Source organism: Pithys albifrons, chromosome 6 (genome assembly GCF_047495875.1).
Source record: "Pithys albifrons albifrons isolate INPA30051 chromosome 6, PitAlb_v1, whole genome shotgun sequence".
NCBI classification, from domain to species: Eukaryota; Metazoa; Chordata; class Aves; order Passeriformes; family Thamnophilidae; genus Pithys; species Pithys albifrons.
Window position 1 is genome coordinate 8,751,308 of NC_092463.1, and position 11,525 is coordinate 8,762,832.

Sequence of the window (11,525 nt, forward strand, 5' to 3'; positions counted from 1 at the left end):
GAAAGCCTTGTAAACCTAAAGTCACAGATGTTCTGACCAAATATGCAAATATCTATGTTCAGAAAGCTACTTAGAAATGCAGCAGCCTGTATCACAGTTCCCCATCTGTAAAATGTGACACTTCTTCCCTTGAGCATTGTCTGGCTTCTTGGCTTAAAGTGCAAGTTCTTGCAGGAGATACTAGAAAGAGTGAGCAGGTATGTCGCATCCATATTCAGAGATTGTTTCAGTGGAGCAATGAACAGCATGGAGGCAAATATAAAGTATTAAGGCACAAATTCTAATTAGTCAGCACTTTTAGGGTTAGATTCAAAGTAGTAGATTTGCTTGTATTTATGCTGGGACACCAGAAAAAAATTAGCAGACTTTCATTTTAACTTTGTGTCTCCTTCTGATAACAAGGGCACTAGACTCTCAGGAACTTTGCTGGGATTTTAAACTTCACTGAAGTATTTTGGTGGTTTTTTGTTTCCAAAAGATAAGAGTGATATTGACCTACAGAGTTGACTTCCAAACTGGAAACATTCAGGGCCAAGCACTCACAGGGCTCATAGTACCTGTCTGGGTACAGGACTGAACACATAAGTAACACTAAAGGCATTTGCTATCGTACTGCTGCACACAGTAGGCCACCAGCAAAAATCTTTAAAATCCTTAGTTCTTGGAGATATATCCATGTGGACTCTGCCTCTCAAGCTCTTCCCTTCCTGGCACTATTTTCATGGGTTGGGGAGCACTTTCTTAGCACCTGGTTTCTGCTATGAGTCTCTGACAGTGTGAGTCTGATATGTTTGAGAAAACAGAACTATTATCTGTTTGGTGTGGGGGAGGTTGTCTTTCTTAAATATAGACAAGAAGACTAAGCTCACTCTACCCACTATACATAGTTTTTATTACTGTATGGTTGACATTTATAAGTGACTAGACAATATATTTGATAAAGAGTATTTGATAAGGTATTATTTTAAAATTCTGTAATATTCCATTTACCTGCATCTACAGTTTCTGTCCACCTCTAATTCTTTTGTTTAAATCTTTCCTAAAATTAGGAAAATGGACAGTTTGCATCTCTCAGTTGAAAGTGCACTTCATTGCACTGCTGGCAGTAACAGCTGTGTCCTGAAGGGAGCAAATGCACAAGCCTCAAACTAAACTTGGGATGGGACACATCGATCCTCATGAGGGGAAGAGGAGGGGCAGACACTGATTTCTTCTCTGTGGTGACCAGTGACAGGACCAGAGGGAATGACCTGAAGTTATGTCAGGGGAGGTTTAGGTTGAATATTAAGATGAGGTTCTTAACCCAGTGGGTTGTTGGGCACTGGAACAGGCTTCCCAGGGAAGGGGCCACAGCACCAAACCTGACAGAGATCAACAAGCATTTGGACAACACTCTCAGGCACGTGGTGTGACTCTTGGGGATGATCCTGTTCAGGGGCAGGAGTTGGACTCAGTGATCCTGATGGGTCCCTTCTCACTCAGCACATTCTGTGATATGCAAAATGGAAGAAAAATGTACTTTAAAAAACAATGGAACTCAGGAGCATCACTGACTTCTTGCTGTCTTGACTTGTCAGAATAGCCCATCGAGAAAAGTCAGGAGATTCCAAGCAGGCCAAGAACAAATCTCAAGTTTCTATCAGAAACAAGAGGGAGGTGAATGGGGAACTTCCACTGTACACAGAGGTGTGAAGCACATACAGACAGACTGTAATGCCATAAAAACCTGATGGGAAACTAAAGGTCAAAGGGCCACTTCAGTACCCACAATAGTAGAATTCAAAGGTGTGTGTGATTTTATAACTCAGCATAGGGCTTTCCCTAATGAGAGGCTGAGTGGACCTTGCTTGCTTTATTAAAGGATGAGTCATTCCCTCTTCTGACCAGAAATATTCCCCTCTCATGAGAGGGGAGAAGCTGGAAATTATACTAAATATTTGTCTTTTTGTTTTCTTAGCATTCAGTTTTGGATACTAGAATCAGTTCTTAGTCAAGTTCCATGATTATAAATAACACTGTGCAAGGGAAAATCCCAGAAAACACTCTTTTTTTTTTTTTTTTAACTTTGGAGATACTGAAACTCATTACAAATAAATCAACATGAAATTAAACCAGAACTCTGAAAACAGATCTCCTCCTCCCTGAAGACTTTGAAAAATTAAATGTGATCCTGAACGTTTTTTGCTGGACCATAGTTTCAGACCATAATGACTTCAAACATCAAGAATTTGGAGAATTTGGGGGGTTTAAATGTAGAAATGTATCTTGAGTATATTACACAATGTAAATCAACATTAATATATAATCCTGACCTGTTCATCCTTCAGTATCATATCCAATTTACTAGCAAGAGGAAAACCTTTTAGGAAAGCAACATATCATTGAAATATTCAACACAACAGTCACTTATGGGTTGCAAGTCTACTGCCTCAGTTCTAAACCACGCAGAATTTTCATCTCAGAAATTATGCCGAGAGGTTAATTTCCCCTTTCTAGATTCCAGGTATTTTTTAGGATAAATTTCTTTGTGTTTTCCAGTGTAATACAAGCCCTGATTGAGGCAGTTAAATGCCTCCCTGACATCCGATCCCGTCAGATCTCGGAAGCTAAGCAGGGTCGGCCCCGGATTAGTACTTGGATGGGAGAACACCTGGGAAATGCCGGGTGCTGTAGGTTCTAGTCCTGAGGACTTCACTGGCACCGTCCAAGCTCGCTCGGCCGTGTCAGATGAACCTCAGGACTTAAATGGTGGGGCCAGTTCTGCGCACGCTGAGCCTCACCTAAAATCCACTGCGCAGGCTGGAAGGGCACACCCACGTGGGGACAGCCCTTCCCAAATCTTCGTTCGCGAAGCCGAGCCACACACACACAAGCCCTGATCGCTTTCAAGTCACGGGATGTTTTTCCAGGAGTTTAATGTACTCACAAGAGGGCACCAGACTCTACACTATTTCTTCTGCTGGGCATGGTGGATTTCACAATAGAAGAAAAAACATTAATAACGTTCATATCTCTTAAGTTCCCATCTTGTAATCATAAGTTTGTAAGACTTCATACTGCTAGGTAGAACAGTGTGTACAGATGGGTGTGTGTGCTGTTGATCGCTGTTGAGCCAGATGTAAGACTGGGTTATAATATTTATCCAAATATGGCAGAAACACTTAACCTTTTCAAACGACAGCTACAAACAGGATGGAAAACAAGAAGAAAAAAAAAGAAAAAAAAACTGCATTGAAAACAAGCAGGAAAATCATGGGGAGATAAAGAGGGAGAAAATTCCCTTGCACTAAAATAAAAAATGGAGGATGATGGCAGTTGCCAGGATCTGCCCATGACTCACTGGAGAGGATATAAGTGGCAGGAGGCAAACAGATCAACTAAGGCATTCAGCTGAGCAACCCCATGCAGCATCTAAACACCCAGCAAGTTCTGAAGAACTTTTTGATGAGCCCCACTTTGTCTCCCTGCCTCAGCAAACCACTCTCCACATCATCCTGCACCACTGCTCATTCCAGCTCCATTGACTTTATCCCAAGTCTACTGGCATTTGGTGCTATTTGTAAGTAATGCCAATCAAGGATTTATTATTCCATTAACATTAGACATATGGAAATGATTGCTGGGAAACCACTGTCCACTGATAGAGCACCAAAAGATGCGTTAACATTCCTTTATTGCTACAAAAGTCTAAGCTTTCATTCCCATCAAAGTGCAGGACCCAAGCACAGAACAAGACCAGCTCAGAGCCTGTTATCTGTGTTCATACTTATGGTTCTAATTGGGTTAACCCTTTAACCAAACAAGGCACACAGGCTTTAGCAATCATTCTCATAGGAAAAAATGGGCTTAAAAAAATCACATTTTAATATGCCTTTTCAAGTCTTTGTTTACCTAATTCTTATGCTTATTTTCTGATACTTACATTAAATCATAATTGCTAAGTTGCTACTATAATTTAAGATATATTTTTTTCTTCTAGACTATGGAAGTCTACTAAGCCAGCATCAAATAAACATCAGCAATAATTTGTGGATATAGTTTGTTTTCCATTTAACCTATGGATTCGTCAAACTCTAAAACAAAATTTGGAAACAATCCAAACACTAACAGAAGCCATCACAGCCTTCATCTATTCTTCAAGGACCACTGAGGGTCATTTTAACTTGCAGATAAAGCATTAACTTCGATAACCAGTATATTTCTCTTAATAACACTTAATTTTGTTCTCCTTGTTATTTATGATGGATCTAAAGAAAATCACATTTCTTATTTGGAAAATGTAAAACAACTAATTCTGTCAATACCTTGTTGCTAAAGTTTCAGCTACCAGAACTGTTACTGCATATTAACCTCAGTGCTCTTAGTCTTCTACTATTTTTCTCCTAGATTTTCTAGTCCAAATGCTTAACAACTTTAAGGCAAGCTTAAAAATAAACAACTGACCTACATATTCTTAAAAGTTTTATTAGCTTTAACTGTGCTTTTGACTTATAACTCTCTGGTTTGCTACAACTGCAGAAATTAGTTTCCCACTGGTATTGCAATTTTCAAGGATACAGCTTCTAGGAACAGCACGGTGCCTTCCAAACGGCTGGTTTCAGAGCAAAACACTCTAATATCAAAAGATGCAGAACAGCAAAGGTGTAAGCCGCAAATCTGGTCTAAAAGATCTGAAAGCCACACTCTAATGTATGTTCAAGGATATATGAAAAAGGAATTATTCATTAACTTCTTCAGCTTGCAACTGCTTCAGGCTATTTTGTTCTTACAGTGTTTGCAGTTTCAAAGGAAGGTAGAGCTGGTGGGGGAGAAAAGATCTTCACATGCCCAGCATAAACACATTCATCAGAAACAGACTAACTCCCGAGATGAAAATATGGCACTTAGCTGGCTGCAAAGAAAGGAATACCTTGTGTAGTGACAGGCTGCACATGGTTTTTGAGCCTGTGGGTGCTATTTAATAGTAGATGCTTAGTTGCTATAGCAACTGTCATAGCCTATGGTATTTATGCTTAGATATGAAACACATATTTTAAGCAGCACCAGATAACATGGCACTCAAGTGTTCAAAATGCATGTTTAAAAGAAAATCCCTATTAAGAAGTAGGTGTGTTCCTCCAGTTATCAAAAATCTTCTTAAGGCAATACTTTTGCAACAACAAAACAATCTTGTCCCTCACAAACATAAAGCAGAACTACCATGATGATCCAAGACAGGGCTTTAAAAGCCTTAAAATAAAACCCAAAACATCATTCAGCACTTTAAACCCATCTATGTTGATTGCTGGTACATAATCTGGATACTTTTGCTGTTCGGTCCAGTGCATGGTGCTCTGACACTAGAGGTTCCCATTGTCCTTAACTTGGTATTGCCCAGGCTTTGTTCCTCTGGCTGATGTCCTCTACAACGCAAAGCCACACACCAGCTCTTGGCCACTGCCCGCCAGGACACATAAGCAGCATTTGTGGTGTCACAGACGGAATTTCCCAAGTGTACTTTATATAGCCTCTTTGGTTTTCTAGCTTTGCATATCACCCACTACGCAGAACACCTTCTCTGAATCGTCCGGGAACTGTGAATCTTGCTGAAAACACTTTTTATATTTTGTCACATCCTGCTGGCTGAGGAACACAAACAAATACCGTAACAGGAGGGCACTCTTTCTTTCAGGTCCTTTCCACCATAAGAGGAAACTGATGGTCAGTGACTTCAACACTTATCAGCCTGTGAGTGGTCTTTAACTCCAACACAATCACTTCAGCCAGGTTAAAGAGAGTTTGTGGACTAGGACAAGTTTAACAGCTCCCCTGTGTCCTGTTTCCACTCTATTTCCTGCAGTCAAAACATACTAATACCACTTCTTAGCAATTTATTATTGGTTCCATAAAATTACTAACTGGCTTGGGTAAACACAGCAGTGCTGCTTTTAGCTCACAGAGTATCTTAGTCTGTACAAGTTCTTACAAAGAACTCACTTCTTGGCTCATGTCACTCCTAATCCCCACAGCCTCCTAGTAAATAGATCAGATACCCACAGCCACAAAACCTAAGGCCTGAGGCTGGTGGCCTCAGGCAGACAGATTTCTGCCTAAGAAGGGATTTATTTTGCCATTGTTGTGCTGACAGCAACACACCCCCCTCCCATCACCTGCCTGCTACTGCTCTGCAGTTTTTCGCCAGCACAAACACCCAGCTGAGCCAATACTGCCATATTCAGACATGTATTAGCTGGTGCATGGATTAGCTGGTGTGATGAGTGCTCTGACTATGCTATTCTCATTCTGTAAGCCACTAACATTTGATGCCAGCATCATTATCATCCAGCATCAAGCTACAGTTAGCCTGCAAATGTTCACTCGCTTACTATGAGCTTTGGTTTGTTTTATAGGCACCAGATGCCTGCTGTTCTTTGTCCTGCCCCTCCTACCGGTAAAGCACCAACCTTTCCAGGCTCAGAGCAGTGAAGGAGCAGCTTACCCTCACTGAAGGCTGAGCAGAACTTCCAGTCACCTCTGGTGATCCACACATTAACAGACTGGAACAATAAGAAAATGCTTTCTCTTAAATTCAGTGCATTGTGACTGCAGACCGCATGCACTGAAGTTGTATCCTGTACCTGCCTTATGGGGCTCAGTTGAGCTGCTACCACAGGCTTACCTCTTAGGGAACAGCCACATTTAATTACCCTCCTTAGCCTTTCTTCCATCTGCCTCTGGATTTTTTAGGCTAACCCTGCTGCAGGAATGTGCTTGCTTGCAGAAGCACTCAGGACTGTTTCATAATGCTGCCTATCTCAGAGGTAATCAGAATTTGCCAGGTTGAGCTTAAAAGAAATGGTACATTAGGAGTGGGCCTCCTGCCCTACACTGGAGCCAAATTAAAAAGACAAACATATCTTAAATGCTTTAATCAAACAGTAATTATGAGAAAAACAATATAGACTCAGAGCAAGTCCACATAGTCTTTAGCAGGCAGAGACAAGCAAGCTCTGTCCCTATTCTGAACCAGTGGGATCACAGCCAAAAACTCTTCCAAACCACAAGCAGTTGTGCCGGTAAAGCACAGAGCTTGAGCTAATACACCTTGTCTCTCAGTAAGACTCACCAGCCAGAGCACAGCAATGTACTGATGACAGCTCACAGCTTCCAGTTAAAGGCTGAGTCACGTCTGGGGTTTCTTTGGGTTGTTTTTTTTTCTTTCAAAAGCACAGTTTCAGCCCTGCTCCTGGACACTGAGTTTGTTAATTTCTGCAGTCTTATAAACACTATCCAACTCTAAACCAGCTTTCCCATCACACCCAATATGTGAAAGTCTGGCCAGCTCAGCAGGAGCTGAGCAGCTCTGAGAAAGAAGCAGGAAACTCCCGAGGTATCAAGCACAGCCCAGCACAGGCTTGCTCCAGAAGGGAAGGAAGGGGGCTGCGACGGAGGGAGGGAGTAGTGGCTGCTTTCCAACAAGCATGGCACGCAGGTCACACCACCCTGTACCAGCCACCGCTGGAGGAAGAAGCAGGCCAGGGTTCCCGGCAGAGCAGGCAGGCTGCAGGATGGTGAGAGCCACAGCTGGCTGCCAGCACAGCTCCCTCAGCAGCTGATGTTCAGTTCGGGGGAGGCGGCACGGCTGGAGCCTGTGTGCACACACAGTGCTCACAGATTGGAGCTCGGCCCGTCCTTCATCCCTGTGGAGCATAAGCCAACAGCTGCCCAGCCAAGAGAAGGGGCTCAGGGCAGCAGCTCCACACAACCCAGCCCTTCTGCTCTGGCCCTGGGGCTCCGGCTCAAGTAAGTCCCACCACGTGCTAAGGATAGATCTGCACCTTGGACCTGCTTGGAGAGGTCAAGGCAATAACTGCTCCTGTTAAACCAGCCCCATACCTCCTCTTTCAGAGAAAAAAAGAGCATCCCATTCATATTTTATACAGCTGCCAGTGCTTTTAAATCCCTTCAGAACAGCCACTCACTCTGAAGATTTTGCTGGCTGTCAGTGGTGACCCGATTTCCTAGAAGACACCTGCTGAGCTGGTTTGCATCATTTTCACTGTCCCCCATGTAATTCCTTTCATCAGCAGGAAGGCTGGCCTGCAGTGTCTCACTAGGTGCAATGCCTCTCAATTGTCTAGAAGCTTTGGGTACATACTCTGAAATACCTTCCCATTTAAAAGTTTCCTGACATTTCTGACCAGTAATTCTCTCCTTTCTTTGCTTTTTTTGTATGCAGTTATTTCTCTCATTTTCATTTCCCCTGTCAGGTTGCTTTCCTGCACTGCCACATGCCTCGTCTCTAGAACTTCAACTTCCGGATCAGTTCTGCTTTTGCTTGCAGATTATCTTAGCTGCAAAAGTTTCCTCAGCTGAGATAGCTTTCTCAATATATAAATATCTGTTTAGTAAATTCCCGGGTTTTCATCTGTTTTTTTTAACTGTGGTGTTAAAATTTCATTTACTGAAACTAATAGGAGGATGAAAAACTTTAGCATACAGCTAAAATTTGATCGTTCTCTTTATTACACTACGGTTATAATTCAATTAAATTCTTTTTTACTCTACTTCTATTAGAGAATGGTTGCTCTCTAGTAAGTACTTCAGGTTGTATTGTTTTGCATAAGTCTGTCCAAATTTTTCCATTTTGACTTTTCAAGTTTTGTTTCTCATGTGTGTGAAATGTGAGAGTTGTTTTCCCCTGAAAATTATCAAATCTTGTCATACCTCGATAAGACATCCATAGTTTCTCAGCTTTTCAAAGAAAACAGAGAACTTTCACAATTTTTGTTTCACTGGTTTAATCAGAAATGTAGATAATGCAGTTTTTAAAGCCACAAGACATCCTCTTGTTTCACTGGAAAGGTTATTGGGGGTGGAGGGTGAAAACACAAACAAGAAAGTCAAGATATTCTCATTGTACCTAAACAGAAAAAAACCCAAGAGGATAAGGAGAGGGGACTTAAGTACCTTTCTATATAGATAATGCTATCACTACAAAGAGCAATGCAAATGAACTCTTCTAGCAGTGATCCTCCAGGGAACAGCCCTCACACTGCCTCGAAAAGGGCCTCTGTGGAGGCTCAAAGGTTGTTGTAGGATTTGTTGTGGGAATACCTATTTGAATTCCTGCTGAGCTGGGGCTGCCAGGGCGCTGTTGGAGGACAGTCAGGCCCTGCTGCTGGCTGGGAGAGGCAGTGGCCTGCGGGAGCACACTGAGGGGGAGCCTAGGTCTGCTCCAGGAAGATGCTCAGTGTCTGGAGTCATGACTCCTGGAGTGACTATGGCAGTTCCAACAAAACGGGGACTAATTTAGGAAGAACTGTGCCAGACGGGAATGTGCTTTTTCCAGATATTTTTCACACTGATCATCTTTTGTTTTATGAGCAATTTAGAGCTTACCAGGATTACATCTTGGCTGACTGCATGTTGGGGATTAAATTAAGTTTACTTACAGAATATTAGACATTAATTGTCTAGGATTAAGTTTAATTACAACTCACAGTTTAGAATGGGTGCACTCTGCTCAAAGGTTGGGAGCTTTCAATGAATGGTTTGTTAGCATGGACAGCTAAGCAGGGGAGTAAACAGAGAAAGACAGAATATCTTCTGATAAGGCTGAGGCCCTGGAGGGCCCCAAGCTGGAAGATAAGAACAATTCAGGGGCCACATGGACATGGAAAAAGAATCAAATGAAGTGTTAGAAGACACCAGACCATAAACTGCCATTGAGTGCATGAAGAGCATGTGAAGACTGGGTGCACAGACTGTAAGAGTATAAAGGCCCAGGAATTTCTTTATTTGGGGTTCCTCTCTAGAGGCATCAGCTCAAGCTGAAACAAAATAACTCTGTCTCTGCCAACCCAGGGTCCAAACTCTTCCTTAACACTGCAAAACTGCTGAGGTGAAACAATTCTGAGCTGAGTACCTTTGAACCATGCATACTAATGCATTAGAGATTCTTGTTGGGGTGGTTGGTGTGGACTACCCAGCTCTTAAAGCAGTTGTACAACTCAGAGAGCCCCTTCCTGTGCAAGTCATGCGACAGCAGCTTTACCTTGCAGCGTATGCAAGAACCCTTGAAGCTGAGGGGACATCAGACACCACTGCAGGAGCTGTGGGTTTGTTGCCTAAAAAAGCTTACCATTTTAGTGTATAAAGATCAAGAGCAGTTCTTTAACTAAAGCCTTAGGTGCACAATATACATATTCTGTATTGCACACACACACAACATATGTTTTGCAATTTTATAGCGCTAGCTAATTATAATATCTAACCATTACATCATGGTTATACCTAGCCCAAAAGTTGTGTCCCCTTGGTCCTCCCCCAGGCACGCCTCCCAGAATTGAGTCAGTGGCTCCAAAGACCCTTTATTCTTGTCTTCCTCAGCATCCTCTGGTCTCCTTGGAACAATGTCAAGGTTTCTGGGTCTTCTGAATAGTTTTGCCTCTCATATCAAGTAATGTGCCTGTTATGTCTTATGCTAAGAACACTTCATACAGATAAAATGTTCTTTACCTTACTACAATCTTTGTCTATTGGAATTCGTGACAAGAAATATTAAACAATATTTCAGGAATCTTGTACAGCAGTACTAACAGGCCAAAGGCATTGATAAGTTATACCAACAGTATTTAAAAAGTCTATGCTAAAATCTATATATTGTGTATTTAAGGCATCAGGTTGTATATGATGAGTCAGGAGAATGTGCCCAGACAGCACAAGCTGTAGAGTGTGTCAGGTTCTTCTACCAGTGCATCTGGAAGACTGGGACGAGGAGGAGGATGCCTTTGATTACTTTGTGTGATGTGTTGAGCCTTGACTGAGGTTGCACCATGACATCTTTGAACACGGTGTGCCTTCTCTGAGCTTGTAGTGGACTGTGGCAAAGACCTAGAAATAGAGTTTCACCATGACCCACTCGCTGACAGCTGTAAATGACTGTTATGAATAAGACACAGTCATCATCTGTCCTGGTCCCTGTGTTGTAGGTGGGCTGTCCTGCGGTGCTGATTCAGTCAAACTAGAAGGCTAAGGCCTGTCAGAAAATATAGATAGAAAAACAAGGGAGACAACTATTTTGACTGTACAGGAGCAAATATAGGGATCTCCAGTTTGAAGTTAGTGCAACATGATGTCATGGAAGAGATTTTGAATTTCCAACACAGGAAAACCACTCTGGAGAGTTGTGTGTTACAATGTGAAACCATAGGCATAACAGTGCAAACATCATCTGAGCTGTTGATGAAAAACTCAGACCTGTGTGGTGTCAAGGGTGCTGGTGTGGAAATATATTCAGGTAGTGCATGCTCTCTGTAAGACAACAGCATGCACCACTGCAAGGAGGGAATACTTACAAAGAACTTCTTAGATGAACATTATGACATTTCCAATATAACCATAATAATGTGATCCATAATAATGAAGAATTTGTTGTGGTCCTGGTTAGACCAATTATGCCCTCTGATGTAAAGGATACTTTAACAGAGAAAACAAAAGAGAATACACAGCCCATCCAGTCAGGGGCTGACCAGCCTGTGTAG

General features: G+C 42.2%; 1 pseudogene; it reads left to right on the plus strand.

The window, feature by feature from the left end:
* Positions 1-9,225: 9,225 nt before the first annotated feature.
* LOC139673088 (SHC SH2 domain-binding protein 1 pseudogene) lies at positions 9,226-11,525 on the plus strand (annotated as a pseudogene).